Source organism: Ahaetulla prasina, chromosome 2 (genome assembly GCF_028640845.1).
Source record: "Ahaetulla prasina isolate Xishuangbanna chromosome 2, ASM2864084v1, whole genome shotgun sequence".
Taxonomy (NCBI): domain Eukaryota; kingdom Metazoa; phylum Chordata; class Lepidosauria; order Squamata; family Colubridae; genus Ahaetulla; species Ahaetulla prasina.
Window position 1 is genome coordinate 168,679,666 of NC_080540.1, and position 17,790 is coordinate 168,697,455.

The window sequence follows — 17,790 nt, forward strand, 5'->3', positions numbered from 1 at the left end:
ATCATTTCCTTTATGTAGGCTGTATCATTTTTGAAAACTGTAGGCTTCCATTTGTGTTAAAAACTGCCAAACTGGTACCTATGAGCCATAACTCAGTATTTCTGCTTCGTTAAATATCCTTAATTCTTACACATAAAATGGTTCAATTTGTGGAAAAAGGCCAAACCCTGTAAGATTTTTGTATTCCCATTTTAAGTCTTGAGCATGTTAAGAATGCCAAAAACCTGTGAGATTTGCAGATCACTTAAGATTTTAACCATTATGAAATAATACCATAAACTGCGAACAATGGCATGTTAAAGTAGCAACAATGGTGCACTGGAATATCATTTGCCTGCAAGCAATAACTGGTGGCACCACAAAATAGACACAATAGAAAATCTGTAAATTAAAGTGCTCAAGATTTTATAATTAAAACAGACAAGCACCTGCTACATAACACCCCAGACTAAACAAAAGTCTGAACAGTAGATAGTGGCAATATTTGCAGACACAGAATAAAGGAGAAAATTATAAAATACAAAGATCTGTAAATAGAAGTAGGACAACTATGGCAAACGATAGTCCCAGTAATGATAGGTGCCTTGGATTCAATCCCAAAAACATCTAGGGCATCACTTGAACACTATCAACATTGGCAAGATGACCATCAGTCAACTGCAAAAGCCAGTTTTAGTTGGAAGAGCTTTCATCACATGATGATACCTTTAACACCACCAAATGACATCTATCCCAGATCCTTGGAAAGGACTTGATAGGTCAGTGATTCTCAACCTTTATAGTGCTGCGACCCCTTTAATACAATTCCCCACGATGTGGCGACCCCTTTAATACAATTCCCCACGATGTGGCGACGACCCCAACCGTAAAATTATTTTCGTTTTGAATTTATCGCGCCTGAAGCAGTATTGGCTAGCGATCTGAACTGCTTGCGATTGCCTTGAGAACAGAGGCATTAAAGCGGAGACTCCTCCCCTATTAAGTTTATTGCGCCAGAAGCCAGATTAGGCTAGCGATTGGGAGTGATTGCAGCTGGCTTGAGAGGGAGACATCAGAGCAAAGATTTCTCTCTTTTTTAATTCATCGCGCCTGAAGCCGAATTCGGCTAGCGATTTGAAGAGCCTGCAGCTGGCTTGTGGAGTCAACCATTGGAGCGCGATTCTTTGACTCGCAAGTATACTTCCCATATTTCCGATGGTCTTAGGCGACCCCTGGCAAATCGTCATTCGACCCCCAACGGGTCCCGACCCACAGGTTGAGAACCGCTGTGATAGGTGGATAAATATGCTAAATCCAATCTAAACAACTGGCTAACTGTGCAACAAACCATAACAAGAGAGAGAAATATACACCAGGGGAAAGAATAAGGCACTATTGTCCCCTACCGCACAGCCAGCAATAAGTGGTTCCTTAATTACTTTTGGTACCATTCTAGTTTCCAACAAGATGTTGAAATTACCGATATTGGAATATTATGGATTACAACCAGAAGTACTATTTGGGTAGCAGAACATTTTGGATAAAACAAAATCTCTGGATTGAGAACATCAACACAGTCGGAAAGAGTACAAGGCTCAAGACAGAAATAAGTCATTTCTTAAGTTATCATTGTTACTGTTATTCACATAAATATAAAAAACAAGGCACAAAAAACACTAAGCTAAAAAAACCTGACTATTTAACTAGTGAGAAGACAATAGATAGATGATGAAGAATATTTGACTATCAGCTCTCAATACATTTCAATATAGTCCTTTTACTTCAAAGATGCTACAGGGAGCTCTTTAAAACATGACTACAACAGCAATTGACATGTGACTTCTTTCTGGTGTATGCTCTACTGACAGTTGTGGTTGACTTCATTTTCTCATGACATTCTGGACTGGGGCCCAATTTACACCTTGTAGTATATATATATTGTTAAAGCTTGATTATCATAGTTTCTCATATTTGCGCACACACCTTGTTTCAGTTCTCATGCCATTTAAAAAGATATCTCCTAGGAGCACTGCTTCAGTATTTGCTAATTCAATGTTCACAGCGATTTTAGAGAATTTCTATGAATAACAAGAATGGGCTGTATTAATAGATCCTTTTCATGGAACAGCAGTCATGTGAAAAATATAAGTATGTCCATGTAAAGGTTTTTTTTTCTTTTACAAAATATGGACATATTAGTATTTTATCGTCATTAAAGATAAGTAACTGAGTAAAAATTGACTTTGCAATTATTTATTCAACAAAAAACTAAAACCAAGCAGTCCCTTGACTCTAATACCTGGTTTTGCCCTTTGACAAAAAACTCAATAGGCATTTCTTATAACTGTCTACCAGTCCCTTTTTAAACTTCGCCATGAAGATTTTTTTCAGCTGTGCAATATTTTGAGAGGTTTCTTGATGCACAGACTGTTTTTAAATCACGCTACAATATCTTGATGAGATTTAGATCTGGGGTTTGTTTTGGGAATTCCAAAAGCCTTCCCCCCGCCCTTCCAACCATCCCTTAATGGATCTACTGGAACGCTTAAGGTCACTGTCGTGCTTAAGGTCCTGCTTAAGGTCACTGAAAGGCCCACTTTCAGTTGAGCTTCAATTTTCTGAAGATGATCTCACACTATCCTCAAGCACCCTCTGTGTCAGAGTGTGCATGGTGTGACTGCTAGTTTGAGACAACCTAGGAGGAAAATACAGTACACAGAGGTTTTGTCTTTCAAACAATGGTTTATCTACAAGTTTCACACACACACACACACACTAAGCAAAGCCAAGCAATTAATCAATCTTCAATTATAACATGAAGCATACACAGGAGAAAATACAGAGAACTACAATCGAGATAGAACATGAGGAGAGAGAGACTGCCCTCACAGGGTGTCTCTTATAATGACAGCCTCTAAAGTGATAACCTTGCTGAGTCATTCTCACTGCATCATCTCGGCTTACAGCCTTACAGCAGCTGGTCAGCTATTAAATCATCATTACTTTAACACTCTGGTACAATGAAGAATTCAAAGTGGATTCTATGATACTGAGCTGTCCAGTCTTTGAGGTAGCAAACTGGGCCCAAACCATAACATTTCCACTACCATGCTTTGCACGTGGCATCAGGTTCTTCAGGTGAAATGGAGTATTTGGCGTTCATCAAAAATGTCTTCCAATACTGTGGCAGAAGAACTCTATCTTTGCCTCAACTTTCCAGAGTATATTGTTGAACAAATCCTGGTCTCTGTCTAGAACAGTGTTTACAACCAAATTTAAGTCTTGCCCTGTTCTTCCTGGAGGGCAAATACTTCCTCCTGGCACACACCCCATGTAGAATTAATTTGTACAGCTTCCTTCTAATAGACAAATGCACTTTGGCATTAATAGTGGTGAGAACCACCTGTAAATCATATGATAAAGGCTTGTGATCTTAAGAGACTTTCAGCATTTTGCATTTTGAATTCTGATATGGGACTGAACTTGCTGGGACGGCCTGGCATAGACAAGTTGGCAGATGTGTGAAGTTTTCGGTATTTGTAGTTGATCTTCCAGACCTGAAATTATTTATGCCCAATTGTTTGGTGATCTTTTAACATCCCTTTCTAGACTAATTAGGCATCTATAACCTTCTTTCCGAATGCCTCAGGGAATTCTTTTGATCTAAGCAAGGTGATTCCACACACACTTCAGCAATAAAAAGTAAATGCTTAAGGCGCTCGGCTAGAAACTAGGAATTAAAATTCTGCCTTAGCCATGAAAACCAACAGGGTGACCTTGGGCTAGTCACTTTCTCTCAGCCCAACTAACCTCACAGGGTTGTTGTTGTGGGAAAATAGGAGGGGGGAGGTGTGTTGGATATGTTTGCCGTCTTGGATTATTTCTAAAAATAATAGATAGAAAATAAATAGAATGTCTGAGGTTTAAATAAGACAAGACTCACCCACATCCTAATTACATTCTAATCATTTGCACCTGATCTGATGTACTTGATTCTAATTATAGGTACTTGAGATAGTGATAAATGTAGGAACGTTCTTGCTTTTTACATGTAAAAATTGCATTTAGATTTAAGTTATATAATAGACTATCAAATGTAAATGGTACATATTTGTTATAGTCTATCTCCTTTATCAATATTGTTGAAATGAAGATGAGATAGCTGTATGTTGAAAAAAGCTGAAAGTCCAAAATTTCAGTAGGGTGACCTTACTTATTCATATGATTGGGCAGCTTGAATAGGGGAATACATTTTCCCTTTCCAGGAATAAAATCTTAATCACATGTATTTTCCTAATGTTTCTTTAGTTTTACATAAATATAGGCAAAAGTATTTTTTCCAAGTCTTGCCATTATTCAAAATATATAAAATACTATACTTGATGAAAAAAATAGCATTTCAGTATAAACTTGCAAACAGAGTCTATTTAATTAATAAATCTAAAACTTTAAAGACCTCATTATTCATATGTTTAAACATTTTAGCATTTCTAAAAGTATCTTATTAATATTGATAAAAAATCAAATCAATAATTACCCTTTAGAGCAAAGCACGTATGTCAGCTTGCCCTAAGAGCATTTGAAACAATTACAGGCTGTCTGCTATAATTCTTATCATTGAAGTCCAATAAAATGATAGCAACCTGTTTTCCAAGTGATAATACAGATAAAATAAGACACAATATTTCCTGGATAAAACTGGGAAAGATGTCTACAGCTCCTAAAATAACCTTCCTAGTAAGCAAAAAACTAAATTATAAAGCCATTTGAACAGAGGTACTATGATTATTATTAAGTGTTGTATCATTAAGTTGTACCTTGATGAAGGTATCTTTGTACCCTATGACCATCATTAAGTGTTGTACCTTGATGAAGGTATCTTTTCTTTTATGCACGATGAAAGCATATGCATCAAGACAAATTCCTGGTGTGTCCAATCACACTTGGCCAATAAAAATTCTATTCTATTCTATTCTATTCTATTCTATTCTATTCTATTCTATTCTATTCTATTCTATTCTATTCTATTCTATTCTATCTGACAAATAATCTAAACAATAGATCTCCCATCATTGATTGCACCAGCTCAGAGAACTAAACGTGGAGAAAGACTACCAGAAAATTTACTATCAGAATAGCTCTTTAGATAAGAATCAGATTTAACTACAAGGTAGTCCTCAACTTATGACAATTCAGTCCAAAATTTCTGTTAAATGAGACATCTGTTAATGAGTTTTGCCCCATTTTACGATCTTTCTTGCCTCCGTTATCAAGTGAATCACTGCAGTTGATAAATTAGTAATTTGGTTGTTAAATAAATCTGGCTTTCCTGTTGACTTTGCTTGTCAGAAGTTCACAAAAGGGGGATCACATGATCTTGGGATCCAGCAATGGTCATAAATAAGAACCAGTTGCTAAGCATCTAAATTTTGATCATGTGACCATTGGGGGATGCTGCAAAGGTTGAAACTGTGAAAAACAGTCATAAGTCACATTTTTCAGTGCCGTTCTAACTTTGAACGGTCACTAAATAAATTATTAAGTTGAGGACTACCTGTACTCTTCAACTCATACAAGCAGTAGAGGAAAAAGATGGAAGGCAGGAAGAAGAAAATCAGGAAATTTAATAAGACACACGTAGGGCAGATGTTAAGGATGCTGCAACTATGCACGGTTTCCATTTGAAATTTTGAGAGCCAGGGTGAAAGGAGGAAGAGACTATTACAGAAGTCAATAAATTGCTGGTCCTGAGGACATGAAACTTGACTATCATGGTTATGTGAATTACCACTGGTCTGAATATATCAATGGAAAGAGGACCATTGCTAAGTCACTCTGGAACCAGGCTCCTTAAGGAAAGATGCTGCTCCTATGGGAAGCTGTTGTTGCAGGGTGGTTATTGTGAAGAGAAATGGAAGCGAATGGTTTTGTTTGTTTGTTTTTGTTTTTGTTTTGTTTACATTTATACCCCGCCCTTCTCCGAAGACTCAGGGCGGCTTACAGTGTATAAGGCAATAGTCTCATTCTATTTGTATATTTTTTTACAAAGTCAACTTATTGCTCCCCCAACAATCTGGGTCCTCATTTTACCTACCTTATAAAGGATGGAAGGCTGAGTCAACCTTGGGCCGGGCTTGAACCTGCAGTAATTGCAGGCTTCTGTGTTCTTAATAACAGGCCTTACCAGGCTGAGCTATCCGGCCTTCACACACCTCTTAGCACTCTTGGAGAAAAAGGGGGTTAGAAGCCTAATAAGCAAACAAGTAACAAAAGAGACGCAGGACAAGACTGGGATCCATTGTGTTCCCCTCTTTCATATATCACCGTGAGCTAATTTTGTTATTTATTCATTCATTTATTGTCAGATAGCCAACATGTATAAGGGTGTGCATAAGAGCACAAAAGTGCCTACCGTTCCTGTCCTATTGTTCTCTTTATTATATCTAATTAATATAGTTATGTATATCCTTTACATACATACATATATATATATATTTATTTCATATGTTTTTTTTTTACTATGACAATGTTTATGTACAGTTGTGACAAAATTAAATAAAAAAAAAGTCCCTCTTTCATACATCACCGTGAGCAGATTTTAATTAATTAGTTTATTTGTCAGGTGAACGCAGTAGGAAACCAGTATCCATCTTGCAAATTGTATTGAACAGAAGAGAGATTAGCCAGTATAATTGATAGAAAGTTCCAGCATTGCTGGCTAATCTATATTAGCCATAGGCCTTTTATTAGAGCTTTCATTAGAGCTTGAAGGTAAAATGTCTTCTTGCCATTGTTATCTTTTAAATGTTTTTAGCGCAGACATTCTCCCAAGTTTTTCAACCTTATAGAACCTTAGAGTCCAAATTAATAGTTGTAGTGCGCCTTTACTTCCTTCTACAGAAATAGATCCTATGCCAGGGGTCTCCAACCTTGGCAACCTTAAGCCTGGTGGACTTCAACTCCCAGAATTCCACCGCCAGCAAAGCTGGCGGGGGAATCCCGGGACTTGAAGTCCTCCAGGCTTAAAATTGCCAAGGTTGGAGACTCCTGCGCCTATGCTCTTTTACAACCTACTTATTTTACAACCCGAAACCGACAGGTATTGCCTTAACTCCACAAAAAATAAAATAAAATAAAATAAAAAGCTTTCTCCTCTTAACGAGGGAGCAATGGGTATTAAATGCTCGGCGGGAGAAAAAAAAAAAGAATAAATCTCAGGAGAGCCCTGGAAATTAATAAATGGCGGCCCTGCCCTTTGGAAAACACCACCTCCGTATCAGAGCGGGAGAGAGACAGGACGAGAAGCGAAACTCTCGAAACCACGTAAAGGACCCGTTATTACCTACAAAACGCGCTCCGGGGAGTCACCTGCGAAAAGAACCTCAGCCCGCCAACGTGCCTCTTTTGAGCGCATGCGCACGGCCTCACATCCGCCCGCTCTTTTTTTCTCTTTACTCCGCGGGGGACGGTCGGCTCTTCTGGTCTGCGGTTCATGCTGCGTCCCGCCTTAGCGCGCCAGGATTGCTGGAGCGAGATCGGGTTGGGAGTAGGACGAGCTGCCGATAGGTTTGTTCTTCGCTGTTCCCAGAAACTGGCTGATGCCCGTTGTAAGTGTTGTACCTTGATGAAGGTACCTTTTCCTTTATGTACACTGAGAGCATATGCACCAAGACAAATTCCTTGTGTGTCCAGTCATACTTGGCCAATAAAAAATTCTATATTCTATTCTATGCTGTTGTTTTTCAGACGCTAAGTCGTGTCTGGCTCTTCTGTGGACTGCAGCACACCAGCTCACCACCTGACCTTCACTGGTGTCCTGGAGTTTGCCCAAACCCAAAAAAAAAAAAAAAAAAAAGCTCTAAGAGTTGTAAACCTAATTTTGCGTAGCTTCTTTTCCAAAAACACCACACTATTAACCAGAGCATATAAAACATTTGCTAGACCAATTCTAGAATACAGCTCGCCTGTTTGGAACCCTCACCACATCTCTGACATCAATACAATTGAACGTGTCCAGAAATATTTTACAAGAAGAGTTCTCCATTCCTCTGAAAACAACAGAATACCCTATCCCACCAGACTTGAAATCCTAGGCTTAGAAAACTTGGAACTCCGTCGCCTTCGACAAGACCTAAGTTTAACTCACAGAATCATCTATTGTAATGTCCTTCCTGTCAAAGACTACTTCAGCTTTAATTGCAATAATACTAGAGCAACTAATAGATTTAAACTTAATGTCAACCGCTTTAATCTAGATTGCAGAAAATATGACTTCTGTAACAGAATCATCAGTGCTTGGAACACTTTACCTGACTCTGTGGTCTCTTCCCATAATCATAAAAGCTTTATCCAAAAACTTTCTACTATTGACCTCACCCCATTCCTAAGAGGACCATAAGGGGCGTGCATAAGCGCACAAACGTGCCTACCATTCCTGTCCTATTGTTTTTCTTTTCTTCTTTCTATATATATGCTTATACCTCCTTATATTTACCCATATATGTTTATATACTATATAATCTTTTGTATGATTCCTACATATATTGTTGTGACAAAATAAATAAATAAATAAATAAATAAATAAATAAACCCATCTTCATTGCATCGGTGACACTTGGCCAATAAAAAATTCTATATTCTATTCTATGCTGTTGTTTTTCAGACGCTAAGTCGTGTCTGGCTCTTCTGTGGACTGCAGCACACCAGCTCACCACCTGCCCTTCACTGGTGTCCTGGAGTTTGCCCAACCCCCCCCCCAAAAAAAGCTCTAAGAGTTGTAAACCTAATCTTGCGTAGTTTCTTTTCCAAAAACACCACACTATTAACCAGAGCATATAAAACATTTGCTAGACCAATTCTAGAATACAGCTCGCCTGTTTGGAACCCTCACCACATCTCTGAGATCAATACAATTGAAGGTGTCCAGAAATATTTTACAAGAAGAGTTCTCCATTCCTCTGAAAATAACAAAATACCTTATCCCACCAGACTTGAAATCCTAGGCTTAGAAAACTTGGAACTCCGTCGCCTTCGACAAGACCTAAGCTTAACTCACAGAATCATCTATTGTAATGTCCTTCCGGTTAAAGACTACTTCAGCTTTAATTGCAATAATACTAGAGCAACTAATAGATTTAAACTTAATGTCAACCGCTTTAATCTAGATTGCAGAAAATATGACTTCTGTAACAGAATCATCAGTGCTTGGAACACTTTACCTGACTCTGTGGTCTCTTCCCATAATCCTAAAAGCTTTATCCAAAAACTTTCTACTATTGACCTCACCCCATTCCTAAGAGGACCATAAGGGGCGTGCATAAGCGCACAAACGTGCCTACCGTTCCTGTCCTATTGTTTTTCTTTTCTTCTTTCTATATATATGCTTATACCTCCTTATATTTACCCATATATGTTTATATACTATATAATCTTTTGTATGATTCCTACATATATTGTTGTGACAAAATAAATAAATAAATAAATAAATAAATAAATAAATAAATAAATAAATAAACCCATCTTCATTGCATCGGTGACACTTATCTAACCACCTTTTTAAGAAGAGACTGGCGAGTCACTTGTCTGAAAGGCAACGAAATTTCGTTTTAATAGAATAGAATAGAATTTTTTATTGGCCAAGTGTGATTGGACACACAAGGAATTTGTCTTGGTCCATATGCCCTCAGTGTACCTAAAAGATATGATCATCAAGAATCATAAGGTACAACACTTAATGATAGCCATAGGGTACAAATAAGCAATTGGGAAACAATATAAATTGTAAGGATACAAGCAACAAAGTTACAGTCATGTATGCCGATTAGTGTACATTCAAATGGACAATAAAATTATTCTAAGTTCTTAATGGTATATAGGGTTTCCTGTTTGAGCAGGGGGTTGGACTAAATTTTTTATTTTTTATTTATAATCGAATTTGTATACCGCCCTTCTCCCGAAGGACTCAGGACAGTTAACGCCAGTTTAAAAACACAGTATAATAAATGAGCTCCAAGGTCCCTTCCAAACCAAATTCTGTTGTTTGTTTGGGTTTTTTTTCCTATGTGGACTGCAACCGGAATGGGACAATTCGTCGTGGCTGCAACCAACTCTCCATGGGATGACCCTCTGTGGGACAGTTCAACAATTCTATTAGTTAAAATAATTTTAAAATAATTTTAATTTTGGTCATTCACAGTTCGTGTCGTCCCTCCTTTTGCATCTTTTGTTTAATGATCCTATTCCACCATTTTCTCGATATTAATGTAACTCTTGTTACAAACGTGGCAAGTTGTCTCGCGGTAAGTTATCCATGGCGAGTTGTCGTAGACCTGACTAACTCCCAGAATTCCCCACTCAGTTAACAGTAATTAACCAACAATCGGTAAACCTCGCCCTCTGCCTTCCTTTTCTCATTCCACCTTCAATTTCCTCCCAACATCAGGGTGTTTTCCAGTGAATGCTCTCTTCTTATTTGGTGGTCAAAATATTTGAACTTCAGCTCTTCAACTCTCCCTCTAAAAGATAGTTAGGGTCGATTTCCTTTAAGATGTCCTTACCCATCATTAATAAAGCCAGATTTACTTAGTTTATCTCTTTTTGCAGTCATACTCAACAGAAGCCTCTTTTTTCTCTCTCCTGGAGAATAGCACTCCTTGTCCCCCTTGCAAATGCTGCATCTATCACTTCACCTGTTTTCCAGGATTTCTGGATAGTAATGGTAGATAGCAGATAGCAGTGGTAGATTTCTTCAGTTTCTTAGTATAGGAGCTTATAAAGAGGCTGGGAAAATAATGAGTGGAGTATTAGATGCAAAAGAAATAAAAGTTTGTTAATAGGTTGCCCCATAGATAGCAGATTAGGCCAGGCTGCAAAAAGATCAAGTTTCAAATCATTAAGATTCTGTCTTAACAAACTAATAATGAGGGCTGGAAGTTCTTGCAGATTGCAGTATTTTACTGTTGATCCTGGAATAACTTTAGGGAATGTTGTATAATACTTGCTTCCTGCTGTGAAGAGCTGGACAGTTAGCATGCAATCCATCTGGTCCTGGAGAGCTAAACTGTATTCCTGTCAAGTTGGAATTCTGCTCTTTGAACTATTCATAACCAATTAAATGGTCAGATAGAATACTGCTCAGAAAAGACTGCAAACAACAGTTGAGCTGTGCTTTTTCTTTGTGATCTGATACCCATTTGCTATCTTCAGTGAACAGCTGACATGGTTTCACTTCTCATCCTTTATTTTTTTAAAATACAGTATTTATAAAGCCACTTGTTAACTTGGATTTATTCTTGAGCATTTGCTTTCTAGGCATCATCTCCACAAACCCAAATTCCTATATGTGCCCTTCTTTGGTGACCTGTCCCTCTTTCGACTTCATGTCATTTGATTTTCTGTTTTTCACAAATCTTTCGGGATAACCACAGTGCCCTCTTTTTATGGGCATCCATTTTTCCTCATTGGAATTGTTTGTGATTGTGCTTTCAATATTTCATTTTTAGAAATTCTTACCCATCTTTTTCCCATTAGTTTATTTTGTGGTATAGTCTGGTCTGTAAGTGCTCCGAGTACATAAAAATAATGTTTTTTAAAGTTCAAAATTCAGTATACCACTCAGCTTCATTTTTTCTTAACATCAAAAATTCTGGCATTAGATGCTCATTCCCATCCCCAGTAGTATATTTGCCTACTAAGTTTTACCTAATGATTAGAATAAAATCAAAAATACCTTTTGAATCCCCTTCGCATTCAAAAGGGGAAGGCTATTCTTGATTTGATCCTAATCATTAGGGGAATCTAATAAGTAAATAAGACCAGTCAATAATAAAGGTCTTTCATTTCATAGAACAGGGGTGTCAAACTCATGCCACGGCATCGTCACTTGATGTATCGGGACTTTCTCCCCCCCCCCTTTGCTAAACCAAGCAGGAGCATGGCCAGAGTGTGATCCAGTCTGCGGGCCGGGAGTTAGGACTCCATAGAAGGTCCATGTTTAGCAGGGTAACAGTAACAGAGTTGGAAGGGACCTTGGAGGTCATCTAGTCCAACCCCCTGCTCACACAGGAGACCTGTACTAGGGATTTGAACCGCCAAACTGTCAACCTTTCTGATCAACAAGCTCAGTGTCGTAGCCACTGAGCCACACTCTTGCATCTCTGATGGAGAAAAGATTGTCAGCATGACAGGCAGGAAATCTTGGAAGAAGCATGTTTTATAGCAGGGGTCTCCAACCTTCGTCCCTTTAAGACTTGTGGACTTCAACTCCCAGAGTTCCTCAGCCAGCAAAGCTGAGGGTCCACAAGTCTTAAAGGGTTTGTCTTCCAACAGATGTGGAGATAATAAAATGCAGATAATCCAACACATAGGCCATGGAGGACATGAGAAGAGAGAAAGACAAAGTGTTCCATATTTCTCTATTCACTCAATACTATTTCTCCAGATTTTGTTTCAAACATTGAAAACATTCTGGATTTCAATTCTGCTGAACCTCAGAAAGGTGTGACAGAACCTCTGATGAACAATATATTCACATGTAGTCTTCTACTTCCAATCACAATCGGGACTGAAATTTCTATCTATAAGTGATACCGTCTATAAGTGATATGGCCATAAAGCATGATGTCACATGACTGCATTGCTTAGCGATGGCAATCCCAGCATTCCCTGTTGCTGTCAGTAAGCGAATTCCACTGTTCGTTAGCTGAGCCCTCCTACCACCTCTGTTTTTTGGTCATCTTACACCCTGCTTTGTGGGAAGGCAAGCAACCCCAGAACTGCATGGCTTAGGGACTTCTTGGTGTACCGTAGCTCTGCAGTGTTACCACATGTATCTTACTGTCTAGAAGAACATCAGACTTATGATTACACTTTCTAATAATGGGCCCCTCAGAGTAGAAGTACTTCTCCTAATCCAGTGGTAGTCAACCTGGTCCCTACTGCCCACTAGTGGGTGTTCCAGCTTTCATGGTGGGCAGTAGGGATTTTGTCCGATACTGAAGCACTTTCCTTTTTTTTAATTTAATTGACTTTAAAAAAAATTTTCATAGCATTATTTAAAAACATTTTCATTAGGATTTCATAAAATTCCCTGTGACAATTTAAATTTCTGAAAATATACTATTTGTATCGCCCGCGCATAAGTTTAGTTCACATTACGTAAGTGAAACTAAATGGTGCTATAGTGCGACCGCAAACAAAAGAGCCTTGTCCCAGAATAGCTCGTGCATCTCCCCCCACTGCACCCAGCTGTAACAGACAAGCAGAGCTGGTAGCTGGCGCCCCCCCCCAACCCAACCCACGAAGCACGAGAGGCGTGCGCAGACGATGATACATGGCGCATTACTGTGGAACTGGTGGGTGGTTAGAAAATTTTACTACTAACAGATACAAAAGTGGGCGGTAGGTATAAAAAGGTTGACTACCCCTGTCCTAATCCTAAGGGTGTGTTAGACTGAACCCTAAGCAGCTGATCAAACTTTTTAAACTGCCTTTTCTTTCAAGTTATCCTGTCATGGGAATGTGAACCTGTTGAACTGTTGTTTCATCATTGCTCTGCATGCTTACACTTGCTGATTATTTTGTATGGCAGTTCTGCCCCTCATTTATTTCAAACGTAACAGATCGAGCCCATTTTCAAATTTTAAAGCTGCAATAATCAGAATAAAATTGCTTTCACTGATACTCCATGACCCATAACTGTCATTGTTTCTGAACTTAACCAACTAAAACTTTAAATTAAAAATAGGGAGCCTTCCAAAAAATCAAAATCAGACTGAAGACAGTCTTTGTTCATTTACCATCATTTATTTTCAGAAGAAAGTTGTTGCTGTGCAATTTATTTTGTTTCGTTATTTTGAAAGATTGTCAGAATAACAGTGTTGGAAGGGACCTTCGAGGTCTTCTAGTCCAACCCCCTCCTCAGACAGGAAACCCTATACCATTTCAGACAAATAGTTGTCCAATCTCTTCTTAAACCCCCCACCCCCCCCAGCATTCACAGCTTCTGAAGGCAAGTTGTTCCACTGATTAATTGTTTTGTCAGGAAATATTTGTTTAGTTCTAGGTTCCTTCTCTCCTTGATTAATTTCCATCCGTTGCTTCTTGTCCTACCCTTAGTGCTTTGCAAAATAGCTTGACTCCCTCTTCTTTTTGGCAACCCCTTAGATATACTGAAGAAATGTCTGTAGCAGTTCTCTGTTGAAACAGATGATGAAAAGGATTATATAAGTATATTGTTATATATTTTTGTTCCCTGGCATGTCTATCAATTATAATCTAATTTTTTATTACAAGAAATTGGCCAAGATGTTAATCATATTGACATGATTGCTTGGGGCAATAAGCAATTCCTCTGCAAAATAATTTGAAAGTGAATACAGTAAAAAGATAGTGTCCAGTCTAGGATGCGGTGCTTATCTCCGTTTCTTGGTTGAGGAAGCCAGTTTTGTCCAAAGACATTTTCTGTGGTCATGTGGCCAGCATGGCTGTACGCAAATGGCTCATGGAATGCTGTTACCTTCCCACCAAAGTGGTACCTATTAATCTACTCACATTTGCATGCTTTTGAACTGCTAGATGGGTGGGAATTGGGCAAGAACGAGAACTCACCCTGTTGCATGGCTCCAGAGGTGGGATTCAGCTGGTTTTGGCAATCCGGTTGTTAAAATTCTGGCCAGTTCAGTAAACCAGCTAATCCCACCATTGGCTGGCCCCACCCCTGCCCATTTTTTGGGCCATTTTCCAGTTGTTTTCGGGTGTTTTGGGGCCATTCTGGATTTTGGCAGGATGAATGAAAAAAAGAGCAAACGGTGGTATTTGCAGGTGTGCTTGGATGTGCAAAGTGGGGTTGGGGGTGGGGGTATTTTTTTTTAAAATCAAAGAGATTGGTATTTTTAAAATCAAAGAGCCTTCCCTAACCCTAAAGCTTGGCTGCATTCAGTTCTTAAGAACCATGTGCCAGTTTTCTTTCTTTCTTTCTTCCTTTTTAAACAAAATCAGAATACAAGATGTCACTTGATAGTGAGATATGCGGCATATAAATTAAAGGAATCTGTAAACAGGCCACCTAGCACAAAGATGGCTGGGTATCAGCCAGAGAGAGATGAACGAGCAGCTAACCATACCACAAGCAGTTTGATGTGTTATTTGATGCACTGTACATGGTTGAGCTTTCCTTATGGATAATGTTAAATATAGATTAGAATTACATGTAAATGGTCTGTAGCCTTTTACATTGTGTGCCTTCTGAATGGATTTCTGTTCCAGAGAAAAACGGCTTTGTAGACTTTAAATTAAGCCAGCCTGGTTTCTTCCTGGAAAATAAATCATGAAGAATTATGTCTAATAATTGTGCCTAAGAGATCATGCGTGCCTAATTAAGCCCATGATTTTTCACCTGCAAATGTATTGTTCCTTCCTGCATACAGTATAAAAGTACAGCAGTCTTAAGAATATTAAAAATAAGCTGGCTGAAAACATGAAGAGCAGGCTTGCTGTTTGCCATTTGCATGAAATGAATAGCATGCACGTAGGTAATTTTCACTGCAGCTAAGTAATAAATTCATTTAAGACTCTATTTATATGGCCAGTATTTTGCTGCAAAGATCACACATGTTTTTTAAAATCTTTATTATAGAATAAATTATGATATAACAGGCATAGAGTAATTTTGTCCTTGCGGAAGCTATACAATAGATAAGATTGTCTAGCTGAATCTGCTTTTAAGTTTCCTGATGCTGTCACCTACAATTCTTACTTTCTGCTTGCTCCTTGGCCCTTGCGTCTGTCTCCTTTGCGCCAGCTGTGACTACAAAGTCTCCATTCTGTCATTTTGCAGAACAAAGGAGTTTACCTGTGTGTTTCTACAGAAAACCATACAGAATTCTGAATGGCACCTCATGGTTCCTTATTCTGGTATCCCTAGTTTGGTTTAGTTTATCGTAACACAATATTAGCTATTGTGAATTTTAAGCCATAATTAATAGTTTAGTGTGATATGAGAAGCAGGATACTAACTATGGCTTAGCATTATTTACCAAAATGTTCTACCTATAAATGAATACTTTAATTTCAACCATGATAATACAAGGGCCATCAATAGATTTAAACTCAATGTAATTTGCTCTAATTTTAATTGTAGGAAATATGACTTTTGCAATAGAGTAGTAAAATGTCTGGAACAATCTACCTGATCCTGTTGTTAGTGTCTCTAATCCCCATTCCTTTCACCATAAACTGTCTACCGTGGACCTTCCATGTTTCTTAAGAGGTCCCTAAGAGGGCGTGCATACCATCCCTGTCCTACTGTTCCCTATTATATGTAATCATTCTATGTGTTTATGGCTATATTTTGCCAATGTATATCTTTTTTTTGTGTGCCACAAATTTTTCATGTGTCCATGTCTGTGTCTACTCTGTTACTTGTTTTCTTGTATTTGTTGACAAATAAAACAATAAATAAATAAATTATTATGAGCCTAGATATTAAATACTGTATTAAAAAGATTGACTAATAAAACCAAACTGCATCCATGCCTTTGCCGATGTTTGGATCCAGGTTTAACTAAAATTCTCCATCTACTGTACCATCCCATCCTTCATTAGGTAGAAATGAATAGGGAACATAATCTTCCAAAAAACATAGCATTGTTGATTTCTCATAAAACATATATCTTATATACCTGTTAGACAGATGCCTCCAATTTCCTAAAGTGCTATGAGCAATGATGGCATTCATGCTTAAAAAAATGTTCAAATGTATTGGAGTAAAAATACTTGGCTCATTTGAAAAGCAAAAGTACTTTTGCAAATAATAGCTTTACAAAGGTGAGAATACTCATTCAGTTCCTGAGCCATTTTTGTTTTGACCTTCTCAAGGTTACCATCCTTGAAAAAGAGATAAATCCCTTGAGCAGAGTAAAAAAAAAAAGAGCTTGAAAAGTGAATTGCTCTCTTGCTGTGGTGCACTTTTCCTGAGACTTGCGTTGAAATTCAATAAAACCTAAAGAAGGAGAAAAGAAACCTTGACAGCCTTATGTCAAAATAAAATTACAGGGGGACTGCTGTCTGCGTACAGTAATTTTCTTCTTTTCCACATCACTGATTTTAAAAATGCTCTGTCTCTCTTGCAGGAAGCCTGCTGCTTGCACAATTCAAAAATGCAAATATCTGGTGAGAGCGAAGGAAGAATGTAAGAATACTCAACGTTTAAATAAAAGTCTGAATGGTAAAAAGAGTTGACTTGAATTAGATATGACCACTCATATTTGATTAAGAAGAAGTGTCCACTGGCCACATGGTGGGAGTGTTGTCTAGAGGTTGAACAAAATTAATATTTCTTTCCATGTTTAAACCACTCCAATAGCCAAAGGCTGTAAAAAGAGGACTAAGATAATGCTGGACTACTAAGGATACATGAATATCCACTAGAAGAGCAATTTGGAATAGGTGGTAGGTTTCTTTACCAGTTTTGAATTTTTGAAGGGACTGGAAAAGAAAAAAGGACTAGGAGGGACATGATACCAGCATTCCACTATTTGGGAGGTTGCCACCCTCCAAAGGAGGGAGTCAACTTATTTGTCCTGCACCAGAGGGCAGGACAAGAAACAATGGATGGAAACTAATCAAAGAAAGAAGCAACCTGGAATTCAGGAGAAACTTCCTAACGGTGAGAACAATTAACCAGTGGAACAGCTTGCCACCAGAAGTTGTGGGTGCTTCATCCCTGGAGGTTTTTAAGAACTGGACAGTCACTTGTCTGAAATAGTATAAGGTCTCCTGCTTGAGCAGGGAGTTGGACTAGAAGACCTCGAA

General features: G+C 38.3%; 1 protein-coding gene across 1 annotated transcript in view; it reads right to left on the reverse strand.

Moving 5' to 3' along the window:
• Positions 1–17,790, reverse strand: part of GTSF1 (gametocyte specific factor 1) — a 58,933-nt gene that overhangs the window by 25,037 nt on the left and 16,106 nt on the right. The gene's annotated exons all lie outside the window — the stretch shown is intronic.